The sequence below is a fragment of the Phascolarctos cinereus genome, unplaced genomic scaffold (genome assembly GCF_003287225.1).
Source record: "Phascolarctos cinereus isolate Bilbo 61053 unplaced genomic scaffold, phaCin_HiC Scaffold_5;HRSCAF=322, whole genome shotgun sequence".
NCBI classification, from domain to species: domain Eukaryota; kingdom Metazoa; phylum Chordata; class Mammalia; order Diprotodontia; family Phascolarctidae; genus Phascolarctos; species Phascolarctos cinereus.
Genome location: NW_027555958.1, coordinates 70,330,852 through 70,343,618, shown reverse-complemented (window position 1 = coordinate 70,343,618; position 12,767 = coordinate 70,330,852). Strand labels below are relative to the sequence as shown.

Below are 12,767 nucleotides of genomic sequence, written 5' to 3'. Positions count from 1 at the left end.
GAAGAGGACTAACCAGTCATAGCCGTGCCTTAGAAAAATCACCTTGACAGCCACGTGGAAAATTATTTTGAGAGGGGAGAAACTTAAGGAGGGAGACCAAGTGAAAAGCAATTGTAACAGGGCAGGTGATGAAGCCCTCAACCTGGTGCTGACACATATGAGAGGTGTTATGGAATTAGAATTGACAAGATGCTCAGGAGATGGTTGGTGGGGTAGCACGGTAGCTCAGAAGAGATAATAAGGCCGGACAAAGAGAACAGGAAGGAATAGAGAGAGATGATAATTGAACCCATGAGAGTTGATGAGATCACTAAGAAATGGCATAGAAAGACAAGAGTTGGGGACTGAGGACAGAGCCCTGGGGGATATGGATGGTGACCCAGGAAAAAAATAAAAGAGTATTTGCCTGAGAAGGAGGGTTCTGATAGGCAGGGGGAGAAGCAGGAGAGAGCCGTGTCACAAAGTGAAGAAGACAGGGTCCAAGATGAGGAGCTGAGGAGCAGACAACTGTGTTAAAAGTTGAAAATATCAGTAAAAATAGCTAACATTTGTAAAGCACTTACTATGCTAAGCATTTTAAAAATTCATCTCTTTTGATCCTCACAACAACCCTGGCAGGTAGATGCTATTGTTATCCTTATTTTACAGTTGAAGAAACTGAGGCAAAAAGAGATTAAGTGACTTGCCAGGGATTATGTATCTAGGAAGTCTCTGAGGCTGAATTTGAACTCAGGTCTTCCTGACAGTGCTCTGCACACTATGGTATTACCTAGCTACCACTTGTATCGTGCCCCCATCAACCCCAAGTATGGGTGACTTAGAGGATGGTGAGTCTCTTAATAGTAATATGGCAGAGAAAGAAGGGAGTTCTGAATCCTGGGATGGGCTATAATAGCCAAGAGCAGGCAAAAATCAGAAGAATACTGGAGTGATATGAACAAAGAAGTATGGTGCAAAGAATTGTAGAAGCAATGGAGGAGAAAACATCTTCAGTGCCTTGAAAGCCACACTGGGAAGAAATACCTACAGAGTGATGAACTTAGAGGCCCAGAAACAGAATCTACCATTCAGGTTGTAACTGTAATCAGATGATGTCATTCAGGCTTCTGGGGAGAGATTTGCTCACCAATGGGAAAGATTATTTTCTAGGGAATATTTTTTGAACTCTATGAGTTCAATTTTTTTTAATAATTCATAAATAAATCTATACATTCATTATACTTTGTGTACCTATGTGCTTGCAAAGGAAATTGATGACTACACCCTGGGTGTCAGGATAGAGTGTAAAATAGTCACATTTCAAATTATTTGGGAAAGAGATGATGAATCAAGGAAGTGTCAGTCCCTGGGACCCTGTGTCGAGAGGAAACATCAAACACAAAAATGACAATAATGTAGAGTGTTATAGCAGGATTTTATCCTTTGTTTCTTTTGATTTGTGAAGGATTTTGGTTGTTTGTTTCTTTTGATCTTTAGTAATCCTAGTGGTGGCACAATAGATAGAATACCAGGCCCGGAGTCAGGAAGGCCTGAGTTCTAATCTGGCCTCAGACAATTACTAGCTGTGTAACCCTGGGCAAGTCACTTAACCCTTTTTGCCTCAGTATCCTCATCTGCAAAATGAGCTGGAGAAAGAAATGGCCAATCACTCCAGCATCTTTGCCCAGAAAACTCCAAATAGGGTTATGAAGAGTCAGAATGACTGAAATGACTGAACAATAACAACAATCCTAGTGGTGATTCAGATCACCCCTAAGGCTGTGGTACAAAAAAAAAAAACTTCCCTGGAATTCAAGACCACACACCTAGAGTTCATGGAATCTAGGACTCCAAAGTACAAAAGCAGTAACTTGTTGAAGAGGCTGTGGCATCCCAAGATTAACACATGAAATCAGCCTTTTATGCGTGAGTCCTGATGAGAAGAAATTTTAGAATTTTGTTTGAGTCCAGTCTCCATGAGCAGAAAGAGAATTGGTTAAAGAAATAAAGTCACTATTACACAGTCTTAAACATTCAAATAAAATGACATTCAAAACTGAAACTTGAACAAACTGAATTGCCATACTTCCTCTGGAGAATGTCACTAGAGGGGATGCTGAAAATAAATAAGCTTTGTGAATTCTTTTTAAATGTCAAACTGACTCATTAAGCTAAGTACGCTGGCAAGTTTGTTGCTAATGAAATGTGGCTTTTTTATGCTTTGGAACTAGGCTGTCAGAATTGTGGCAGCATCTTGTCAATCTAAAATATGGGTACATTTCTTACATCTAGAATAAGTCAGAAAACAGAATGAAAATAGCAATCACAAGTCACGCATGAAAGTCAGAACTCAGGGATCAGGAAACATGAAGAACAGGTCTCTGCATAAAAGCTGAGAAAGAAACATCTAAGTTAACTCTGTCACTAAGCCTTCTCTATCAAACATGATTACCTCTAGCTCTAACCAATCACTTCTGGGCCTGAGGTTCCCTCAAATTGACCTCACTTCAACCCATTGCTCACTGATCAACAGCAACTTGAATTTCACTTATTGAACATTTCAAGTGATCACATGTCCAAAGAGCAATCTATCCTGGGTTGAATATAGGGGCCTAAACCAACGGGCATTAAACCAGAGAAATTCAATCTTGATTTGAATTGTTATTGATCTTAGGGATATTGGGAAATGCTGGGGATAGTACTAAGAAAATTCCTTGGTAACTAACAGTATGAGACAGAGGAGTGAGATGAAAAAGTCAGAGATAACACGGGTTCTCAAACATGGAAGACTCAGGGAGTGATGAATGGTGATAACAGAAATCATGGCATGAGAAGGACTAAGTAGATTTAGTGATGAAGAGTATAATCTTAGCTTTGAACATAATGAGTTTGAGGTGTCAATGGGACACCTCAAATCTGGAAGGAGGATTAGATGTCCTGCAGGCCCTTGAAGTTGTCAGTCTGAAGCCTGGAAGCAGGCCTGGAGTCCTAGATTATAGAATTGTCTACGTAGAGATGATAATTTACAATATAGAAGTGAAGGGGGTTTAGGGGGGATAGAGAGAGAGGAGAAGATGGAGGAAGAGGAGGAGGAGGAGGAGGAGGAGGAAGAGAAGAAGAAGAAGAAGAAGAAGAAGAAGAAGAAGAAGAAGAAGAAGAAGAAGAAGAAGAAGAAGAAGAAGAAGAAGAAGAAGAAGAAGAAAGAGAAGGAGGACTGAAGAGGACAAGGAACTGGCTGCTGATGAAGAGAGAGAAGGAGAAACTGGATATGAAAGAGAAGAACCAGAACAGTGTGGTATTTCTGAAGGGCAAAGGAGCAGAGGAGTAGTTAATAATGTCAAATCCTGCAGAGAAGTCAAGGCATATAAGAAATCATGGCATACTGTAAAAGCCCTGGATGAATAATCAAAAATTGGCTAGGTTTGAATCCCATCACTAACTGCTTATTATCTGTGTAACCCCAGACAGGTCACTTAAATTCTACAGGACTCATCTTCCTCAGATGCAAAATAAAGTGTTGGACTGGATGGTATCTAAGATCCTTGGCTTCAAAACTTTAAGGAAAAGTAAGCAATGTGGTCAGGTAGAAAGAATACAGGATTTGGAGTCAGATCATCTGAGTTCAAAATCTGCCATTTAGTACCTATGTGACCTTGGGCAAATCCAGACAAGACCTTGGACTTAACCTTTGGCTTCAGCTTCCTTTCCTCTACAAATTAGGGAGTCAGATAGTTCTGGTGCCTGTAAATATATGGTTTTGTCAGCACCTAAATGGGGTAGAAGTGCAAAGGGAAGTCATTTTAGGATTGGGAAGACTTGGATATGTTTATAGTCAGATGAGTAGCCAGAGGAGAGAGAAAGAGAAAAATGTGATATGAAGAAGATGGGGGAGGGGAAAAGGAAGAGAGAGACAGAGACAGAGTCAGAGAAGTACAGAAAGGAAGAAAGAGGCACAGAATTCCCAAAACTAGTAAGAAAAACAAACTGACAAAGAACTAAAGAGTGGCAGCTAGGTGCCACAATGGATAGAGCACAGCCCTGAAGTCAGGAGGACCTGAGCTCAAATCTGGCCTTAGAACAAATACTTGACACTTATTAGCTGTGTGATCCTGGGCAAGTCACTTAACCCCAATTGCCTTAAAAAAAAAAAACTAAGGAGTGGGACTCCAGTGATAGACAAGCTGAGATCCAGAGGCTAGATACATAGCTTATACTGAATATGAGACCTTTGAAATTTCAAAAATCTTTTAAATTGGACCATCTGGGCAGGTCAAAGGTAGGGAAAGGTAAAATAATCCAAACAAGAGGCTGGGTTTTTTGACTAAAGACAAAGCAGAAGCTTAGAGAAGTTTAAAGTCTCCAGAAGAAATGGTTATTATTATTGTTTAATTTTTCTTCTCATAGCAGCCTGGGGGCAGGGTGATGGAGTCAGCTAGAAAAGCACAAAGCAGCCTTCTGTGCTGGGGGAGCAGAGTGAAGTGGGCCTAAGGACAACCGCCCAGTTACACACTGGGTTCCTTTAGCAAGATTTTTATGCCATTGCTGGACTTGGCATTTTTCACTCTGGTTGCCATGGGCCGTGAGGGAAAAACACCTCCTTTTCATCTTAAAACCAAATTCTTTTGAAAACATAAACTTTTTCCATTGGATGGCAGTTCTGTGTCTCACACCATTCCCAAAGCTGCCTCCAGGAAAATTCTTCTAAAGCTGGGCTATGAAATCCTAAGCAGGGCCTTGCAGAACATTTCCATTTGGATCCGTTTGTGTCTTGCATATTCCTAAAACAGAAGCAAAGACCAGGAGGCCCACATGCCTGGTAAATCGGAAGGTCTGAGGCATTTAGTATCAGGGAGGTCTGAAATGACTGTACTAATGGCTACTTACAAAGGCTATTTGCTTTCAATAAATTTCTCTTAAAAGAAAGACAGAGATACTGGGCTTTGGGGGCAGAAATTCTTGGGTTCAAATATTGCCCCTGAAACTTATTCTCTGAGTGACCCTGAGCAAGTCACAACTATTTAAGACTTCTCTACTTAATCATTAATGGTTGCAATCTGCAATGCAGACATATTTGTGAAAAGAAAGGTAATTCAGCTAGGCATATTTTCCTGAATTTATATAATAAGGAAAATCTCTGAAGCTGTAGGACACCGTGAGCCAAAGGACTAGGGTATAAATCCCAACTTTACTACTCACTACCTACATAATATTGGATAAATAGGAACAATAATGATGATGATAATATCTAGCATTTATGTGGTGCCTTGAGGCTTACAAAATGTTTTACACATGCTATTTCATTTGATCCACAGAATAACACTGAGGTAAACACTACTATAATCCCCATTTTACATACAAAGAAACTAAAACTTGAAAAAGATTAAGTGATATGCCCAAGGTCACACAGATAGTATATGAGGATAAATTCAAACTCAGGTCTTCCTTGACTCCAATCCACACTCAATCCACTTTTCTACCTAGTTGCAAGTAACTGTCTGAGACTCAGTTTCCCCATCTGTAAAATGAAGGGATTGGACTAAATGAGACCTCTCTTGCCCTATGATCCTATAGTGTTCTTAATATAGAATTTTATTCAATGAAATAAATATTTATTGAGGTGCCTACTGTGCACATAGTGCTTTTTTATTTGCATCCCTAGTGCCTCAGATAAAGCCAGGAACCTGGTTGATGCTTCATAACTAATATTTATAACATAATAACCTGGTTGTTGCTTGGTTGATTGATACGCTGATAAATAAATAGGATCCTTGCCTTTATGAAGCTCAGTTACTTCACTTGTAAAATTAGAGTTTTGGAGTAGGTGACCTCTGAGGTTGATTTCAGTCCTAAATATATGAGTTGATGAATCCAGTGGGGTGATGGGGGAGGATTGTAGAGGGGAGAGAAGGGGAGGGGTGAAAAACAGAAGATTTTTTTTTTTTGTAGCATGGAGGCTGCTTTAAAAGTAGTCATCATTTGCTAGTCAAATTCCTGGAAAACAGATCAAAATTACTAGACCCATTTCATAGGACAGGAAACCAAGCCCTCCCCCCACAAAAAAAAAAGTTTAAAAACATACAGTGAGTCAACTGCAAACCAGAACTAGTGCTCCAGATTCATAAAGCCCTATCTTAGAATGACAGCATTTCTGTTTTCCTCATTGAAATGTTCTCTGAAGGAGATGCTGCTCACTGCATTTGTTGCCTCAGTTTAAGTTTTTCAGTATTACCCAAAGGTCTTCTCTTATGAAACACTCTCCCCTTGGTAAACATTATCCTGACTCTTCTCCTAGTAAATTTCACCTCATATGAAAAGACAAGTTTTCAAATAGAGCTTGAGAATCAGGAAGACTAGGAATGTTCACACTTCCAACAGGTTCCTTTTGGGGGAATTCCTGGCTCAGCAGAGGAAGCCTGTTAATCTATGTACCAGCAAAACTGAAAGAGAGAGACAGAAAAAAGCTTCCGGTTCAGTTAAAGAATCTGTTTAATTATTTTGTTAGGGTTTCAAGAAATAAGATTTCTCTCCTGATCTAAAGGTGTTTCCACAAGTCGGCTATCAATAGACGGATGTTGAATTGGTGCTGGTAAACAGAATAAGGAAGCAAATGCCTCATTAGAAGCTAATTGTTTTGTAATTAACCAGCCTGGAAGCAGATGCTCTGGGAGATTTGCTATACAAACTTTCTGTGACTTTGGAGCTAAACGCCAGAAGATTGTTTACCTAGACCCGGTTTAAAAAAAAAATAAACAATAGCAGCAAAAAACTCTCTCCTCCTCTTCTCCTCTCCACTTTCCCCTCATCTCTTTCTCTGTCTCTCTCTATTTCCCTGTGTCTCTCTCTGTCTCCCTCCCTGTCTGTCTCTCTACCACATGCCAATCACTGTGCTATCCAATAAGAATACAAAGAGAAAAATGAAACAGTCCCTGACCTCAAGAGGCTTACATTCTTGGGGAGAGGGGGATTACAATATATACTTATTATAAAAAGTAAATACATTTTAATATGTGAAGATAAAAAGTGCTAACAACTGAGAAATCAAGAAAGGCCTCCTGTAGGGCTGCTATCTGAGCTTGAAAGGAGCTCGAGTATCCAGGACGGAATGTGAGGAAAGATTATCCTAGTAAACATTTCATGAGCTCATAGATTTCGACCTGGAAGAGATCTTAAAGACCTTCAAGTCCAACCCCCTTATTTTACAGATAAGGAAATTGAGGCACAGGGAGATTATGGTTTTGAAATCAAAAAGCCAAAAACAGGACCAGGAGGGGAATGAAGGGCAGCTTAAGCTCTTCACACACACAAAATGGAGACCCCAGGAGGAACCATCCATGGGAGGAGTTTAATAAAGGTGTCAACGGCACAGGGAGCCCTCCAACTAACAAGATCTGGGATGAATCTGGAAAGCAGGGCCAGCTAGCACACTACACCACTTATATGTATCCCTAAAGGCCAAGTACAACAAACAACACCATGAACTCTACCTAGCCATGGTCCTTATCAGAGGCCAGACCAGTTAGGCCGGTACAACAAACAAGTTTGCAAAGTAGCTGCTAGCTCTCATTTTAACCATCACAATAGATAAGAACACAAACATCACCATATTGGGTCACATACAGTGTTTATTCAACTCTGAATTCTGTCCCTGTTTCTCATAAAGTGAGAAATTGTGGAGAGATGTCATTTATTTTTATGTTGTGAAGAAGGAAGGTGATCATAATATGTGAAAAGTAAACTATGAAAACTGACTGGGTGATCACAATTAGGTGTGGTAACAAGACAGCTTAAAACAGAGTTCATGTGACAGTTAATGACATATAATCATTATTATGTTGCATAGTATGAGACATAAATGGTAAGTATTTTACCTAGATTACTGTAATCATTTGTCACATATTGTGCTATCTCTAGGTTGGGGGTTAGGGGGAGAAGTTGTGCACAACATGCTACCGCCACAAAATGATGTTGCCCAGCTGATTCTTTTTATGATGCCAATTATTACTTGAAGTCCTACAACCTTCCAACCATGTTATTCTCCTACTCTTCATTTCTCCCCTTGGCTTTGGGTCCACTGTTCCTCTACTTGGACTGATTTTTTTTACATGGCTTCATGGGTCCGGACCTGGTCCATTTCCAGCTTTGATCTTCTGATATTTGATCCTCAGAATGGGGCACAGAGTTTGGACTGTCCTTTCCCAAATTTCTGAGAGGTTTGTTGACTCTCCCCAGTTAATTATCCACTAATCCCTGGCATGCACCTACCACCTCAACCATGAGACAGTAATTGCTATTTTTATACAACCAAGTAGGTAACTCTGTGGGTGAGGAGGTGGGAACTTGTAGTGAGGGACAAGGAACTGTTCTTTGAACTGTTCTTAGGTTCTGCTGAAGACCCCTGAATGTGTCATTCAAAGGGAAGAGGCTGAGTCTGCTTCTTTCTCCAGTAGACGGTTGTGAGGTATTAGAATTCTCAGATCTCACAAACATATTTACCAACCCAAGCCCCTCCCCACTCTTCTCCCCCTCCAACCTCCTGCAACTTATTCATCCCTTCCTGGAAGAAGGAATCCTTCCAGAGCCCCTGAACAAATCAAGATGATCTCATGTAAACTCCTCCTCCCCCTCCCAAATTAGCTTCTTGTTTAGAACCTGAGTTGTCTGTCTTAGGTAGTCAAAGATAGAAAAATAACTCCCAAGCCACATTCCTAACCCCAGAGGATGGCTGTAACAAACGTTCAGTACCCAAGGAACCTCTAGGACCTGGAAAGCCCCAGAAAGGGAATCAAGAAGGTATGTTATAATGGGTGTTCCCTGATTACAGATCAAATCATTTCCCGAAGAGCCTCAGAGAACCTTTCAGTTAGACTCAGCTGGAAGGAGAAGACTAGGAGCTATAAATTCTCATTTCCCCTCCTCTCTCCCCTCCTAGCATTGTTATGTGGAAAATAAGCCAAATAGAGCAATTTCAAGGAAGTTCTTACCTCAAAATGTATCCCACACACCACCTGAAATTCCACCAAAGGAATTAGCTTAGGATTACTTAGCAAATAATCCTATGAAAGTTTAGAGGGGGTGGGAGCTGTCATTTTTTTTTTTAGTGTGGATTAATTTATAAGAGGTCCTCCCCCTAACTGCTATGCACTGAGAGAATGGTAGTTTTGATGATGCAGTTGGAAGGGTGATGACAGGAAGGATGAGGAAGAGTGAGAACAGGTTTAAGTGGAACTTTGGACAGCCAGAGAACAGTATGAGGTCACAGGATGCCAGGATCATCAGGTGACTGAGGAGAAGAGGCACAAGTGAGTGAAAGATGATGAGATCATAGATCTAGATCTAGAATGGACCTCAGGCCACTGAGGCCAACCCCCTTGTTTTGTACATGAGGAAAAAGGTTCAGTGAGGCTGGATGATCTAATTGCAGTGAATTGACTAATAATATAAAAACCTGGAGGATGTTTCCTCAAAATGGACCAAGGGCCACCCATGCAAAATAATGCTACTAACAGTAACAAAATTGTAATAGTATTACACACATATCCTTTGTAGTTTTAAGAGTGATTTTTAAAAAATAACAGCTCTGTGGCATAGATTCTTCAAAAAACATTTCCCACCTCTATGTAGCTGTACACACAATCCTCCATTGCCATAATCCTCTCCCTTCTCACTTCTGCATCTTAAAACCTCTAGCTCCCATAAATGCTATGCTATATGTATAAGAGCCTTTTCTTAATCTCCTTAATTTTTAATGTTCCCCTTCCTTGAAATTAATTTGTGTCAGGGCAGCTACGTGGCATAGTGGATAGAGCACTGGCCCTAGAGTCAGGAGGACCTGAGTTCAAATCCAGTCTCAGACCAGCTGTGTGACTCTGGGTAAATTACTTAACCCTGATTGCCTCCAAAAAAAAAGAGTTTTTTAAAAAAGCAATTAATTTGTGTTTATTTGTATATTTTCTATTCACTTATTTGTGCAAAAATTAATTCTCCAGGAGAAGATGGGTGGAGGGGAGATGGAGATGAGGAACTTCGTAACCCAAAAAAAAGAGACAATTCTGATAGCATGAAATTTAAAATATTTTGCATTATCAAATTCAGTGTGCTAAAATAAGAAGATAAATTTTCATTTGGGAAAAAAAAAATCTTTGCATCAAACATCTCTGATAAAGGCCTAATAGGTGATTAGCCCATATCTAGAACCCAAAGCTATTCCCCTATAAATTAAGTGGTCAAAGGTTATGAATAGATAGTTCTCCAAAGAATAATTTCAAACTATTAGCAAGCTTGGGAGACATTGATTCAAATCAGTAATAATAATAGATTAAATTAAATTAAAACAATTTCAAAGTTTCACTTCACCATGAAAAGACAGCAAAAGGTATAATTAGTCAATCATGGTAGGGCTGTGGCAAAACAGGCAGGCTAATTCACTCTTGGTAAAGCCATGAACTGGTCAAACCAATTGGAATTATACTAAGAAAGCAACTATAATGTCTGTGTCTTTTGACTCAGAAAATACACTTCTAAGTATCTATCCCAACGAAGTCAAGGACAAAAAAGAGAAGTTCTGTACAACCAAATATTCCTGGTAACACTATTTAGAGTATCAATGAACTGGAAATAAAGTTGGTACCCTTCAGTTGTGGGATGGCTAAATCAATTATAGAATATAAACGCAATGAATTGTATTGTGCAATAGATGTGATCAATATGAGGAATTTAGGGAAACATGAGATGGCTTGTATGAAATGATATAGAATGCAATAAGCGAACTGGGAAAATAATACATTCAATGACTACAGCAATGTAATTGAAAATAGCAATTAAAAACCGAATACAGGCAGGTTTCGCTTTATTGAGCTTTGCAGACATTGCATTTTTTTACAGATTGAAGGTTTGTGTGGTAACCTTGCATAGAACAAATCTATCAGTGCCAGTTTTGCAACAGCATGTGTTCACATCGTGTCTTTGTGTCACAGTTTGGTAATTCTTGCAATATTTCAGACTCTTTCATTATTATTGTATCTATTGTGGTGATCTATGATCAATGATCTTTGATGTTACTGTTGGAATTATTTTGGGGTATGGTGAACTGTGCTCATATAAGGTGGCAAATTTAATTAACAGATGGTTGTGTTCTGACTGTTCCACAGATGAGAGGTTCCCTAGTCTCTCTCCCTCTCCTCAGGTCTCCCTATTCCCTGAGACACAACAATACTGAAATTAGGCCAATCAATAACACTACAATGGCCTCTAAGTGTTCAAGTGAAAGGAAGAGTTGATCTATGCAAGCAAACTTCTTTTTCGTCTTATCTTAAGAAATTGCTACAATCATCCCAACCTTCAGCAATGACTACCCCAATCAGTCAATAGCCATCAACATCAAGGCTAGACCCTCCACTGGCAAAAAGATCATGCATGACTTGCTGAAGACTTAGATAATAGTTAACATTTTTTTTTAGCAATGAGGTATTTTTAGTTAAGCTAAATACATTTTTCCAGCCTAATACTATTGCAAGCTTAATGAACATAGCATAGACATAACTTCCATATGCACTGGGAAACAAAAAAAAAAGGTCATGTGACTTACTTTAGTGCAGTATTTACTTTATTGAGGTGGTATGGAACCAAACCTACAATATCTCTGACATATGATTGAAATGTATAACTACGATGAATACGGCTGACCTTCAAGAAGAGAAAAGGAAATTTATTTCCTTCCTTTTTTTAGAGTGGTGGTGAGTATGGGTGTGGAACATTGCATATACTGTCAGATGTGGTTAATGTTTCAGTTCATAGGATTATAGATTTTGAACTAGAAGAACTTTAGAGTTCACAGAGTACAACATCCACCTTCATTTTACAGATAAGGAAAGTGAGGCCCAGGGAATTTAAGAAACTAGCCCAGGGTAACACAGGTAATAAGTGGCAGAGCTGGAATTCAAACCCAAATCCTCAGACTCCAAATCTAGAACTCTGATTCTTGTTTTGGTTTTTCTTTTTGGTACAAAGGAAAGCAGGGAAAAGTTGAATGGGTATATTCAAGATTGACCTTTTTTAAAAAAATAAAGAATCAATAAACACTTTTAAAGAAAAAAAAGAAATTCATTATTACAAACTACCTACTTTTGGATGGATATTAGCTTTAAAACTTAAAATGTTTCAAATAAATATTTTTTTTCCGGTTGTATCACAAAATTTTGTCACAGATGGTGTTATCTAGCTGTGATTGGTATTTGAAACCTCCAGTCAACACTCCTCATTTTGGGGATTTTTTTACAGTGGCTTCTTATTGTGAAAATTTCTTATTTTAATAAGTCCCAGCTCCCTCAGCTTACTCCAACAATCTGGACTAATTTAAGAATAATTCAAAATCTGTAGTGTAATATTAGGAAAGGGGAAAAACCTGTTGTCAAATCTATTCACTGAGAGCAAATGACAAAATAACAAACTCTACTGAATGTTAGTAAATGTGACTACTGGGCATTCAGAAGGATAGGATTGCAGATTCATTTGATTTGATTCAATTCAATAGGTTATATTTATTAAATACTTCATATAGATAAGGTTAATAATAATAATAATACAACTATGCAGAGTATTCAGTGAATCTGGTAATGTCTGATAACCAAAGACAGTTTTCTCAGTTTTTATTAGAAAACAATGTATGGAAGGCATCCTTCCATTTAAGGGCTCTCTTAACTCTTAAGCTCACCCACTTTCTTCAATATTCACAGCTATATGATTTCTTTAGTCTAGGTATACTCTTTGCAAGTGCTGATTGCAGCCTATCT

At 38.9% G+C, this 12,767-nt stretch overlaps 1 long non-coding RNA gene across 2 annotated transcripts in view; it reads right to left on the bottom strand.

Annotated features, from left to right (window-relative positions):
- LOC110217329 (uncharacterized) overlaps positions 1–9,154 on the bottom strand; it is a 57,446-nt gene extending 48,292 nt beyond the window's left edge. For both annotated transcript variants that reach the window (XR_002327022.2, XR_013487495.1), the window contains exon 1: positions 8,961–9,154. This is a non-coding gene — a long non-coding RNA (uncharacterized LOC110217329). The remainder of the gene's footprint in view (positions 1–8,960) is intronic.
- Positions 9,155–12,767: the final 3,613 nt, after the last annotated feature.